Source organism: Monodon monoceros, unplaced genomic scaffold (assembly GCF_005190385.1).
Source record: "Monodon monoceros isolate NGI ecotype Baffin Bay Population unplaced genomic scaffold, NGI_Narwhal_1 Super_Scaffold_11, whole genome shotgun sequence".
Taxonomy (NCBI): Eukaryota; Metazoa; Chordata; class Mammalia; order Artiodactyla; family Monodontidae; genus Monodon; species Monodon monoceros.
In genome coordinates, this window is record NW_021703767.1 from 79262045 (window position 1) to 79276579 (window position 14535).

The 14535-nt window shown below is 44.6% G+C and overlaps 1 protein-coding gene across 4 annotated transcripts in view; it reads right to left on the reverse strand.

The window, feature by feature from the left end:
• The window catches only part of LPP (LIM domain containing preferred translocation partner in lipoma), a 682060-nt gene that overhangs the window by 610473 nt on the left and 57052 nt on the right, over positions 1–14535 (reverse strand). For all 4 annotated transcript variants that reach the window (XM_029215421.1, XM_029215422.1, XM_029215424.1 and 1 more), the window contains one exon: positions 1989–2105. The gene's annotated coding sequence lies outside the window, so the exon portion shown is untranslated. The remainder of the gene's footprint in view (positions 1–1988; positions 2106–14535) is intronic.

The window sequence follows — 14535 nt, forward strand, 5'->3', positions numbered from 1 at the left end:
ATTTCTATCCAGGAAAATGCACTGTGCACCTATTATGTGCCAGAGATCCTACTAGCCTGTGGAGCTACACATATGAGCAGGAGATGCTACCCCTCTTCTGACTGCATTTTATATTCTTAAAGGCCATTGTCACATGTGCCCTGCATCCTGCCTTTACCGGTCTCATTCCTGTAACAGTGGGACATCATTTCCGGTCCTCTCAGCATCCTAGTGTGGAGAGGCCAGTTGGCTAACGTCCCTTTCAGAGGAGGAGGCAAGGACTAAAGTTCAACACCCCAGGAGAGCCCCAACAGGAGGGTAGAAAAAAGGTTTATGACCACCCACAAAGCCTTAGTCCTCTCTCTGCCCCCTATCAGCACTCACATACTCTTTGGAGGAACCACCTCTTCTCCACTGTGTAGCTGCCATAAGCTTCCAGGTGACAGCAGGCAGCCAGCTCGTGACCAAGAGGGGAAACATCCTGAGGATGAAGGCAACACACACACAAGAGGGCAGAGCAAGGAGCACTGCAGAGAAATGGAGCCCAGGTCCTGCTCAAACTGAGCCTAAGGCCCACCTGACCTCGGGACTTGCCAGCTTCTGGCAGGGTCACCCACCCACGTCGTTCTCTCTGTACTGCAATCTGAGGCTGCATCAGTGTTTTGGAAGACCACTGCTGGCTCATAATTAGCTTATGGACAACAGACGCTTCTGAGTTTCTTCCAACGTGCTCCTGGTAAGGTGCTCTCTCCCATTCTGTCACGACACACTCGATTTTTTGTTTGAATCCAAGTACAAGGCTTCATATTCATCACAATTTAATTTTAAGCACTGAAAAAACTCAGGCAGTAGAGCGGAGAACAAAGGTTTACATCTGATGCTCAAAGTATATGCTTGGGGCAAAACATCTCAGACCATGTTTGAAATGTTAACAGAGTCCAAGCAGTGGTTTCCAGCCTTTCATCTTATGCAGATCCATAGGTGCAAAGAACACTGGGTGTTCTTTAAAGATACATTGATTAAGAAAACAAAGGGTGACAAAATGTAACTGTAAACTCAGCCATACTTTTTTAAATGAAATTAGGTTTTATGGATCACAACAGCATCTGCTCCCTTTTGAAAAACTACACCATAAACATGGCAACACATATTATTTATCTGGTAAAAAGCCAGAGGTGGGGCATATAGGGACTGGCCCTGGAGATGGAGAGCAAAAATCTAGAATTCTAAACAGAAGCCTTTCCCAGAATCCCCCAGCTATTTTCCTCAGATCCCCCTACAGCCCAGGGTATCCCACACCATCGATTCTTTTCTAGAATACGATGTTCTACCTACTATAAACACAGAGGAATTCCAAAACACAAGGGAAGGTTTCCCTTACCTGCTCACCATTCTCCTTTCTGAGTGTGCAACAGGATTCCAAGATTCAAACTCAGATCCCTGTGGAGCCCGTGCAGGCCCTTTAAGACACAGGTGCACACCCTTGACTAAGCGAATTTAGCTTCCCCTACCTCAAAGGGTTGATGTGAAAATACAGTAAGATCACAGAAGAAGCATCTTGCACCGGGGAGAGCAAGAGCCGCTCAATACTACTACTTCTTTTCCTCAGAAACGCCCACAACACTGTTCATTGACACTTCCTTTCTGGTCCTTCAATTTCAAGAACACTTCCCTCCATGACAAAAGAGAAAGAAGGAAGCAATGCAATTATTGGCAATCTAAAATCCTCATTCATCCAAATCTTCTTCCAATTTCTCTTCCTTCCACCTTCCAAGAGCTGAGTCCTGCCTTTGCTTTGCCACACATTCTATTAGCATTATTATATCCTGTCCATTGCCAATGAACTCGGCTCAAGAAGACAGGAAGAACATTTTTGTTCTTCTTAATTCTTAGCCCATCCTAGTTACCAGTGCCCATGCTTTAAATGGAAACCACTGCTTTTTAAAACTCATTAAAATATGCATATTGATTACAAAAGGAAAAAGTTTTCTTCTTTGCATAGGACTCACCAACTGCGGACAAATATCTTCCCTCCGATGAGTGTCCTGAAGAACAACGGAGAAAGCAATGAACTGGAATCAGGTGACTGGATTCTGTCTTCAGTTCCGTTTCCTCAATGTTCCCACCTGTGGAAATGGGAGAAGGTTGCTTATGAATCTCTAGGATCTTACCAGCTGTAGAACTTCCCAAGTTTATGAACTTACTGGGTAAACCATACTGGGAATGAAGACCAGGCTTGAAACCCGCAAATCTAGTGTCTGACCTCGGTATCTCCTAAGCGGCCAGTCAGCTCCTGGCACTTCTATTTCACTAATGTGCCTTAGAATGATGAGGAAAGAGAATGCTGGTACCCCAGTGTTCATACCTCAGCTTTCGGGGGGAATATGGCTTCATCATAATATCAGAAGTGAAAGAGATAGATCAATTAGATACTCACATTTTAGGCAAGAAAAAATTAACAGCAAAATCTGAACTACAATAAATAAAAAGAGACAAGGAGTATGAGTTTGGAGATAGATTTCTAACTATGGGATCTAGTGGCCGCTGTGAACCTCAGTTTCCTTGTCCAAAACATGAGAGCCAGTGAGCAGCAGAGGGCTGGACAACCTTGAAGCTTCCTGGGAAGTCCTCATTACTGGATGACTTTATTTATTTCATTAAGAACAATCAGTATTTTGCTATGGATTCTGCAATATATATTCCAACAGACAAGTATTCCAGGGTGGCTGGTTGTTACAAAATGTGTCTTTTGTAGCCACAGGGGAAATCCACATACCAGAAAAATGACTACTCCCATTTTCATTGCTGTCATTTTAAACAGTATTGAACCAATCATACAATTGTTTTGTGAATATGATCCCATTCAATCTTCAAATACCTGTACAAGCTCAAAGTTGAGAGAGACCTTAAAAATGACCCACTTCAACTCTTCCAACTGACAGGAGAAGAACCTGGGGGCCAGAGGAGGGAGGTGGCCACGCAGGAGCACACCATTAGTGAGTGGCAGGCAGCCCAGGGCTCAAGTCCGGGGCTCGCTCCACTGGACCGAGGTACGGCCACTGTAACAGAAGAGGTCACCGACACTCGCTGGCAAGAGACCTGCCATCAGCCACGCAATCAGCTTCAGAGGAAAACCAGGACTTACACACCCAGACCTCAGAACACCCGCTTCAAAGCTCTTGCATAAACACATGAAAGGATGCTCACCATCACTGGTCATTAGAGAAATGCAAATCAAAACTACAATGAGGTATCACCTCACACCTGTCAGAATGGCCATCATCAAAACATCTATAAACAATAAATGCTGGAGAGGGTGTGGAGAAAAGGGAACCCTCTTGTACTGTTGGTAGGAAGGTAAATTGATACAGCCACTATGGAGACCAGTATGGAGGTTCCTCAAAAAACTAAAAATAGAACTACCATACGACCCAGTAATCCCATTACTGGGCATATACCCTGAGAAAACCATAATTCAAAAAGAGTCATGTACCACAAAGTTCATTGCAGCTCTATTTACAATAGCCAGGACATGGAAGCAACCTAAGTGTCCATCGACAGATGAATGGATAAAGAAGATGTGGCACATATATACAATAGAATATTATTCAGCCATAAAAAGAAACGAAATTGAGCTATTTGTAATGAGGTGGATAGACCTAGAGTCTATCATACAGAGTGAAGTAAGTCAGAAAGGGAAAGACAAATACCGTATGCTAATACATATATATGGAATCTTAAAAAAAAACAAAAGGTTCTGAAGAACCTAGGGGCAGGACAGGAATAAAGACGCAGACAGAGAGAATGTACTTGAGGACACAGGGAGGGGGAAGTGTAAGCTGGGACGAAGTGAGAGAGTGGCATGGACATATATACGCTACCAAATGTAAAATAGAGAGCTAGTGGGAAGACGCTGCATAGCACAGGGAGATCAGCTCAGTGCTTTTTGACCACCTAGAGGGGTGGGATAGGGAGGGTGGGAGGGAGATGCAAGAGGGAGGAGATATGGGGACATATGTATATGTATAGCTGATTCACTTTGTTATACAGGAGAAACTAACACACCATTGTAAAGTAATTATACTCCAATAAAGATGTTAAAAAGAAAAAAAAGTTTTTGCATATAGCCCAACAGCAGAAAGAGACTAAGTTGAGAAAATGGAGTATAATCAAGGTGAGTCCAGCAAAGCAATGTGTTTCCTGAGAGCTAGCGCTCTTGACGGGCATTCGAAATTTCAAAGCCACCTCACTAAAATGAGAGAAAGGCATAATTTCAAACTTGCTGAGGGGATGGAATGTGAGGAGTCCAACGCTGGCTCTGTGAACAGTAAAATCTCAAAAACAATAAATAAATAAAAACAAAAAAGACCCCACCTCCAAGCCCCAGGAAACCTAAGCTTCTCCTTGCAGAGGGAGATATCAATCATACCGTTTCTACAACAGCAGCAAAGAGCAGCTGACTTCCCAGATTTTCAAACCTCGCTGAAAGGTAAAGCTCTCCACCTTGGGCCTGGGGCAATGTCTCAGGCACTGGCTAGCTTCTCTCCACGCACAAATGAACAGGGTTACCCTTTTCCACTGTCAAGTTTTCTTCTAACAATTTTTTTTCTTCTTTTCCATAAAGAGAACAAGCAGTTCTGCTAAAAAACCACTGTGAAATGATTGAAGTTCTCATGCAAACAAACCATTAACAGAGTTCAAATGCAATTTAAATTACCAGTTGTTAAAGTGCGCCTCGATTTCTCTGTAAGTTTCCAAGGAGAATTACATACTATACACCATTTAATTGGTTGTTTTCTATTTTTTAACATCCATTTATTCCCCCCCATTTTATTTTCAGAAGTGTCTATAAAAGCTTCCCTTTAAAAAATTATACATTGTTGGATAGATTAAACCTGAAGATTGAAAAGTAGCAGAGAAACAGCTGCAGGATTACGCAGCTCAGCAGAAATTGATGGTTTTGACACCACAAGACATGCAGAGTTTTAAAATCTTAGGAGTCACCTGATGGTGCCCTTGCTGTTTACAGATGAAGACGTTGAAACCCTGAAAGGGAAAGGAAGGCTTGGCCCAAGTCCTCTCACTGGTCAGTGATAGGCGCCAGGTGAGGACTCCCTACCTCCCAGCCCCGCGCTGCCTCTTCCCACTACCACATGTTGGAGGAGATGATGGGAAATGCTCAACAGATTTAATTTCCACCTGTAATTTTTTTTTCTTAAAGAAAATATGAAGTCATCTTCAAATACACCCCTGACCTCAAAAGTGCAGCTGGCCAATGGCAAATATCTCCCCAAAAGGGAGAAAGAGAAGTAAAGGCTGATATTCGAATGAGCACAGTCAAAGGAGCTCCAAATGAGCAGATTCCTGGCAGGAAAAGTCAAGACACTCTTCTAGACTCATTAAACAAGTTATGGGACATTAAGACTGCCGATTTCCATTGCTTTATCTGGCCCAGAACTTGTGGCTGCCCTGGAATGAAGGGATAAAGGCAGGTCTTGTCACTTCTGTAAATGGAAAGGATTTCTAGAGGCCATCACAAGTACAGGGCGAAGTTCAAGGCTTTGTTATGGGACCTGTGTAAATTATTTAACCTCCCTGAGCTCAAGCTTTCCTGTCTTCAAAGTGGGGCTAATATCACCTACCCATCAGGGTATATGAAATCATTTCTTGGGATGCCGTACCCAGCATGCAAAGCACAGAGCCTGCAGGCAGTGTGCATTAATCAATTCTCACCCCCTCATCTTCCAAAGCTTCTATCTACAATTTCGCAAAGCCTATGGTTCTGTGGTTCTAATTTATTAGAACTATAACTGAGTCTTATAAGCCATGTATGTTCACTAGGCCTGCTAGATACTGTGTGTCCCCTGACTGTAAATTCATTTATTTTGTCATCCAAAAAATAAAACAAAATAAAATACATGCCTGAAAACTTATACATCCATGCATTTTCCACCAAAAGCAAACTCTTTGGAACCGCTATCTAAAAATGTCCTTCAAATCCAATTGATGAGCCAGACAGTAGTAAAAACCCCAATTTAATGCCCAAGACCTCATTTCAACTGTCCATCAGCCCTATGAAAAAGATTTCCCAATTGTCCACTGAGGAAACTAAGGGTCAGGGAGGTCAAACAACTGTCTAAGATTTGGGGGCTAGTAAATGGTAAAGCCAAGACTTGACCCCAAGTCTTCAAAATCAAGCTCCACGACCTGTGTTTTATTATTTTGCAGTTAAAACTATACTATGGACAGCTACTCTGCTAGAGGCAGAAATATACCTGGAAAAAAATCTTCTGCCGTGTTCACATTTTAAAACAAAGTCTGAACTTGCAAACTAAAAAATGTTCACATTAAAAGCAGATAGATCCTTCTTGAATGTCACCCTGCTGTTATGTTCTTCTTTTTTAATTTACTTTATTGAAGTAGAGTTGATTTACAATGTTGTGTTAATTTCTGCTGTACAGCAAAGTGATTCAGATATATATATGTATGTATATATGTATATTCTTTTTCACATTCTTTTCCAATATGGTTTATCACAGGATATTAAATATAGTTCCCTGTGCTATACAGTAGGACCTTGTTGTTTATCCATTCTATATATAATTGATTGCATCTGCTACTTCCAAATTTGCAATCCATCCCTCCCCCACCTCCCCTTCCCCTTGGCAACCACAAGTCTGTTCTCTATGTCTGTGAGGCTGTTTCTGTTTCATAGATAGGTTATTTTGTGTCATATTTTAGATTTCACATGTAAATGATATCATATGATATTTGGTTTTTTTCTTTCTGACTTACTTCACTTAGTATAGTAATCTCTAGGTCCATCCATGTTGCTGCAAATGGCATTATTTCATTCTTTTTTATGGCTGAGTAGTATTCCATTGTGTATATATAGCACATCTTCTCTATCCATTCATCTGTCAATGGACTTTTAGGTTGTTTCCATATCTTGGCTATTGTGAATAAGGCCGCTATAAACATAGGGGTACATGTATCTTTTCGAATTATAGTTTTGTCCGGATATACACCCAGGATTGGGATTGCTGGATCATATGGAGAAAAGGGAACAATCCTACATTGTTGGTGAGAACATAAATTGGTGCAGCCACTATGGACAACTGTATGGAGGTTCCTCAAAAAACTAAAAATAGAAGCTGCCATACGATCTTGCCACTACGTCTTAAGGGAAATAAAGAGCTCAGAGCCCTGGCACTAAGCAGACATCTGCCAGGTATGTGAGAAGCAGGCCTGAGAAAGGTTAGCAATGAGCTAATATCAGGGCAACTCAAAAACATTATTCAGATGTCTGGGCTCAGAATCAAATGAATCACGGGTAATCCTAGCATGAGCTTCTGAACACCCCCCGGCGCAACCGTTAGCTGCCACAATGTCAGATGCCCTGCATTCAGAGGTGCACAAAACAGGCATTTGCTGGCACCTCCTGTCCTTAAGAAGGCACAGTGTACGGGCCTCGCAGATATAGGCGCTGAGTCAGACATGCCTTAAGCTCTCAAAGAGCTCAGAGGTTCAAGAGGGACACACTCGCCCGTGACAAGACAGAAGGAAAAGTGTGCAAAGTACCAGTACGTGCAGTGTCCTTTTGAGGGTCAGGAAGAGCTCTGTGGATGATGCCTTCTAAACTGGGCCTGAAGACCTGAGAGGATTTCCAAGTATGAGGAGGAGGGAAATAGGCCCAGAGAACACAGTGTGCTAAGGCCTTAAGGAGATGAGTTCAGGGTGTTCTTCTTGGGGAAAGTGACTAATCTGGTGAGGCCAGTGGCAAAAAAACATGGAGGGAGGTGGTGGGACATGAGGCTGGAAAGGAATGCTGTGGCCAGAACATGGAGGACCTTGTGTGCCAGGCTAAAACACGGGCTCTTGAGACTCATGGCTACTGCATTTTGGAAAATGACACAAGAGAAAGTTACATGGAACTGAATCCCCTTCCATAATCAGCTTCCAAGCACAGCAAGGGTGGGAGTGTCTAAACGAAAGCTTCCTCTGGAGGGACCCTTCTCTGGGGTCCCACCCAGAGAAGTCAGAGGAGTGGGTGGCCCTCAGAGTTGCCCCAAACCCACCCCTCCATTGACACTTTGCTCTAGTCCGGAACACTCACCCATGGAAGACCCAGAAAAGAAACCAAGTCTCGTGTTCCAGACAGGATTTCCATTCCGCCTTTAGGGAAATGTCAGCACTACCCAATTTGATGAACCAGAAGAACACAGGCTAAACACAAGCTCTAGCCTCTTTTCTGTCACTCAAGAAGCAGGAGCCAGAGGCCTATCAGCACGTACTACGTGTGCTCAAAGCTCCATATCACAGAGCTCCCAGCCAGGCTGGCACCACGTGACTGGGGCCTTGTAATGAGCCTGAACTCAGTGATGCCACCAGTGATGTTATAAGGAAACCTTTCCCTTAAAGAAGACTTTGTGGCAGGTCCCATATGTCAAAGGCACAAGCAAGATGTGACCCTTCCTGCCCTTAAAGAGCTCCCAGTCTAGAAACAGAGATAAAACATAAAGTAGGTGATGGCAGGTGCCATAGAAGAAGCACAGATGACAGTACAAATCTTCATAACAAGCTGTGGGCTGGTGTGATTATTTGTACCCACTTGACAGATGAGGCAACTCATCAGGTTAACTGACCTCACGAATCACACAGCTAGGAAGCATCACAGCCAAAACTCAAATCCAGATCCCATGCCTGTAAGCACCATACGGTTATACTTTATTGCCTCCTGGCCCACTGTGTTGTGAGTTAGCAGAACAGACAGATCGCTTCTAGGGCCGTATGGATGGTAGGGAACGGATGGTGATCAGAGGTTACTTCATTCAGAAGGTGGCATCTGTGCAGAAGTTTACAGGAGAAGCAAGAGTTCTAGGGATGAAGAGAGGAGAGTTCATCTCAGGCTAGAAGAACAGCATGAGTTACAGCATGAAGGTGAAAAAATGAGTGAGCGGGAACATCAAGGGTGTTCACAAGCTACTGCTGTCTGGTTATGATGAGCCCTGGGTAGCAGGGGCAGGAGTTTTTAACTTAAATGCCAAAAATACTAGGAAAACGTTACGAATAACAAAATAAGTGAATTAAAAGTCAGGGAAATACCACTCAATATACTAGGAAAATAATAAATGTTTCAAAGCAGGACTGTGGCATGGTCTCAGCTTTCCTTGGGATTCTGTGCTTCAGTGCTAAGACCATGCACTAACCTTTCAGGACCTGGGCCAGAGTCAGGAATAAAGGGCCTTCAGGTCCTTTCAGGTCAATGTACAGCGGGACACTGGACCCTCTGGAGGTTAGGACTTCTATACCTATCTCATGGATCCTGACCTTCTCGAGAAGAGTTTCTACAGATAACTAAATGAATTCCAGGCCCTCGCTGGAGCATAAGTACCCCCCCAGTCGGTAAAAAGAGCATGGAGTACAGGACAGGAGTTATAGAATCAAAAGACCTTACACTTGATTCTTGGATTCTCCACTAATTAACTATGGAATGCTGAGCAAGTCACTTCCTTTTAACGAAGGCACAGTTTCCTCAGTTGTAAAATGGAAACGATCATACTTACATAGCTAGGTTCTTGTGAGCATTAACAAGGAATCTGTGAGATTAAATATAAGGATATGTGTCTCTACATGTGGGGTGACATGTTTAGAATAGGTGCTCCCCCTGAAAGCCACCACATTGATAGAAATAGTATAAAAACTGCCCAATCCTCCTGGTGAAGTATCTAAATCTGGAATTGTCAACAACTTTCCCCCTGTTGAAAATTGAGCTATGTTCCCCAGGCAAAGTCATTACATCTTTTTGTGCCAAATTGTTTTCATCTTTTAAATGACCCAGTAATCCCACTTTGGGCAATATACATAAGGGAATAATGCAAAAGGAAAAAAAGAAGGCAATTTTTTCAGAGATGTTATTCATAGTGCTATTTCTAGCTCCTTATATATCCCTCTATTATAGCACTTATCTCACTGTGCTGTAATTATCCACTCCCATACGCCTCCAAATTATCTTTGAATCCATCCCCGGCACCTAGCACAATGCCTGGCATACAGTAAGAACTCAATAAATGTTTGTTGACTAAATGAATGGGTAATATACGAGAGAAATTTTAAAAGAAATTCAAGTGAGCAAAAACAAAACATTGTTTTTAAGAGATGATGCTAAAAGACTGTAAAAAAAAAAAACAGGGCTTCCCTGGTGGCGCGGTGGCTGAGAGTCCGCCTGCCGATGTAGGGGACGCGGGTTTGAGCCCCGGTCCGGGAGGATCCCATGTGCCGCGGAGCGGCTGGGCCCATGAGCCATGGCCGCTGGGCCTGCAAGTCCGGAGCCTGTTGCTCCGCAACGGGAGAGGCCACACAGTGAGAGGCCCGCGTACCGCAAAAAATAAATAAATAAATAAATAAAAAAAATAAAAACACTGGCAACTATAGACTGCAAACTATTTGAAGAGGAGTTTGTCAAGAAGCCTCAGGAGTGAATTTCAGATGACTTTGTCTATAATCTCTGAGCATCTCCAGGCTTAGGCCAAGTGCAGTATAAGATCGCCATGAGACACGCTGGGAAAAGGTCACGTGCTAGGTCACTTTGGCCTGGTGGCCAGAGCACGAGGCTCGGTCAGGAATCTTGGATTCCCAAACTGACTCAGCCACTACCTAACATTGACTAATCACCTAACTTCTCTGAAACCAGTTTCTCCATTGAAAATTGGAGTACTTACAGGGAAGTCCAGCCCATGAAAAGGAATTACAGGGAGCAGGGCAAGGTCCAGCAAGTGTGAACTCAAATGTAAGTAAAAGAGGAGGGCTGAGGGGTACCCTTGGACCAGGGTCCCCAAGGCAAGGTGGGGCTTTGAAGCCCCAGCTCTTCCGGTCCCCCACTGAGCCTTCTAAATCCATCTGACAGGGTGGTTGAAGGCTCCTCACCACCGAGTTTACCGGAGGCAGGAGTCTCTGCAAGAACAGAGGACACATCAAGGAAAAACCGTATGTTAAATATGGCCCATGAAGTCAACATCACTCTGATGTTCTGTATCCTTGGTGGGAAAGAATGCTTTATACAAATACCCAGAAAGAGCAAAGGAAGCGGCACGTTCTGCGGGGCTCATCGTGGGGCGTTCCAGCAGCTCTCAGCCGGGAAGTCAGAGGCAGGAAGCCACTGCCCTCCGGTCCTTGGCCAGAAGCTCAAGGCTAGAAACCAAAGCGGGGAGCACTCAGACACCCCATTCCACCTCCATCGGGGTCTCTCAGATTGCTGCCCACTTGAGCTTGACATTTCTCTGGAGGAAAACTGCACCTGACATCCTACAGAGTTAGACAATCCCACCAAAGCATGTCATGAACCCATCCCCTTCTCTCTGGTTCCACTTCGACTACCCTGATCACTGTGACTACCACCTTTCACCTGGATTATGGCTTGCTTCTACTCCTTGCAGTGCGTTTCCCCCACAGAAGTCAGAATGAGGCTGGTAAACGTGACTCAGATGCTTCCCATCACACCTCAACTCAGCTCCGAGCCCCTTCTCAAGCTCACTGATGCCTACCAGCCACGGCCTTGCCCTCATCTCATGCTTCTCCCTCAGCAGTCCACTACCTCCTGGCACACTGGCCTCCTCTGTTTCTCAAACACAAACTCATTCCCACTCCACAGCCCTGGCACTGGCCTTGCCCTCTGCCTACAATGCTCCCTGCCCAACCCCGACTTTCCCATGGCTGGCTCCTTGTCATTCAGAGTTCAGCTTAAACATCACTTCCTGGGCTCTTCCTCATTCCCTCACGGGCAGAGCACCCTCTGTGAACCCTCCTAAGCGTTACTTATTATTCTCTGCTGTTTACATGTTCATCTATTATCTGCCTCCTCCACACAACCCTACTAGAATGTAAGTTCCAAGGGATCATTGTTTTGTGTGTCTTTTTCTTCACTCTAAACCCAATACTGGATCAGCGCCCAGAGCAGTAAGAGGCACATAATTGGGAATCCAATAAAGACTTAATGAAATTAGATGAATGCATGCCACAGATGACAGAAGCCTCAAAGGCTGCTTCAAGGCAAGTAGCCCAGCACTGCGGCTAACATCCTGGGCTGCGGAGTCAGACGCGGGTCACTGATTCTTGCAGTCAGGAGCTGTAGGAGTTCAGGCAAGTTTTCCCACTTCTCTAGGCCTTATTTATCTCAACTAAAAAGGGGACAACAGGACTTCCCTGGTGGCGCAGTGGTTAAGAATCCACCTGCCAATGCAGGGGACACGGGTTGGAGCCCTGGTCCGGGAAGATCCCATATGCCGTGGAGCAACTAAGCCTGTGTGCCACAACTCCTGAGCCTGTGCTCTGTGCTCTAGAGCCCGCGAGCCACACTACTGAGCCCACGTGCCACAACTACTGAAACCTGCGCGCCTAGAGCCCACGCTCCGCAACAAGAGAAGCTACCGCAATGAGAAGCCCGTGAACTGCAACGAAGAGTAGCACCCGCTCGCCGCAACTAGAGAAAGCCCACATGCAGCAATGAAGACCCAACGCAGCCATAAATTAATTAATTAATAAGGAAGAAAAGAAAAATAATATTAAGGGTGGGGCGGGAATGTGGGGAGAATTAAAGGAGATAAACCATGTGGAGCACCTAGAACAGGGCTCACCACAGACGAAATGTTCGCTTTCATCAACTGCAGCCCCATCTTCCAGGTGGGAAAACTGAGACTCAGAAAGGTGCATGCGCCTTCGCCCAAGTTAGACACTGAGTTAACAGCAGAGTCAGGTTAGAAAATCTCCTTTTTAGTCTCTGTCCACTGCTCCACAGACCAGTTATTCCTTAGACAATAATAATAACAAAAATACCTGATATCATGTCATCGATTTATATATTCTGCCTTGTTCCAGAAAAAATCTGAAGTACCTGACAAAAGATGCACACCGTTCATGATTTTTTTTTAAGTAATAAAATTGGGAAGGGAGATGGAAAAATAAGGTGAAGGAAAGGGACAGAAATATAAGCCATATGTCTCATACCATTTGCTAGAGGTGGGCTTCACATTTGGCTCTGAGCTTCCCAGAGGCCAATATAAACCAGAGGGAAATACCTGTGTACATATGGTCCTTGGGAACACTTGGTTACTGAAATGTCACAGCACTGTGTGAGGAGGTGTCACCACCCAGGTGAGAATCACCCTGGTTTTTCACACTCTTGCCAGCTGAATTCCACCATCTGCTTACTCCTGATCACATGCACTCTAAAGCCACACGACCTGGGTTCAGATCCCAGCTCCACTACTGACTGCATAGTGTTGGACAACTTATTAACTCCTCAAAGCCTCAGGTTCTTCCGCTATAAAATGGAGGTAAAAAATAGTGCCTAAATTAAATGTGGTGGTATATATACAATTTATTACTATTCAGCCATAAAAAAGGACATTCTGACAAATGCTACAACATAGATGAACCTTGACGACATTATGCTGAGTGAAAGAAGCCAGTCACAAAAGGACAAATAATGTATGATTCCACTTCTATAAGATACCCAGAAAATTCAAATTCTTAGAGACAGAAGGCAGAATGATGGCTGTCAGGGGCTGGGGGAGGGGAAAATGAGGAGTAAAAGTTTAATGGGTACAGAGTTTCAGTTTTGCAAGATGAAAAGCATTCTGGAGATTGGCTGTCCAATATATGACTGTACTGAACACTACTGAGCTGTACACTTAAAAATGGATAAGATGATGGGGCTTCCCTAGTGGCGCAGTGGTTGAGAGTCTGCCTGCCAATGCAGGGGACACGGGTTTGAGCCCTGGTCCGGGAAGATCCCACATGCTGCGGAGCAACTAAGCCCGTGCGCCACAACTACTGAGCCTGCACTCTAGAGCCCACGAGCCACAACTACTGAGCCCGCATGCCACGACTACTGAAGCCTGCGTGCCTAGAGCCCGTGCTCCCCAACAAGAGAAGCCACCGCAGTGAGAAGCCCGTGCACCGCAAGAGAGTAGCCCCTGCTCGCCGCAACCAGAGAAAAGCCCGCACGCAACAAAGACCCAACAAAGCCAATAATAAAATAAATAAATAAATTTTTTTTAAAAATGGTTAAGATGGTAAAAATCGTTATGTGTATTCTACCAAAATTAAAAATACAATTAAAACAATAGTACCAACTGAATCACTTTGCTGTACAGCAGAAATTAACACAACATTGTAAAGCAACTATACTTCAATCAAATAATTTTTAAATAAATAAGTAAATACCCCCCCAAATAGTACCTACTCACAGGTAGCTGTAGTGGTGAATCAATGTAGGTCAAGTGCTTAGCCCAGTGCCTGGCGCCCAGAGAGCAGTCAGTGCATGTCAGTTCTCCTTATGGGCAGTCAAAGCATTCCCATTGGTACTACCAACCCTAACCTCTTGGTGCCCATGGTCAGCATCACAGCGGGAAAACATCCCAAGCCTCTATGCTTCAAGGTACGCTCCTCCCACCTGGTGAACAGAGCCTACAATCATGGCCGAGGCACAGCGGGTAGGAGGAGGTGGGGTGCGTGCAGGTTCCCGGGAGGGAAGTCCCTGTCTCGTCTCCCCCGTGC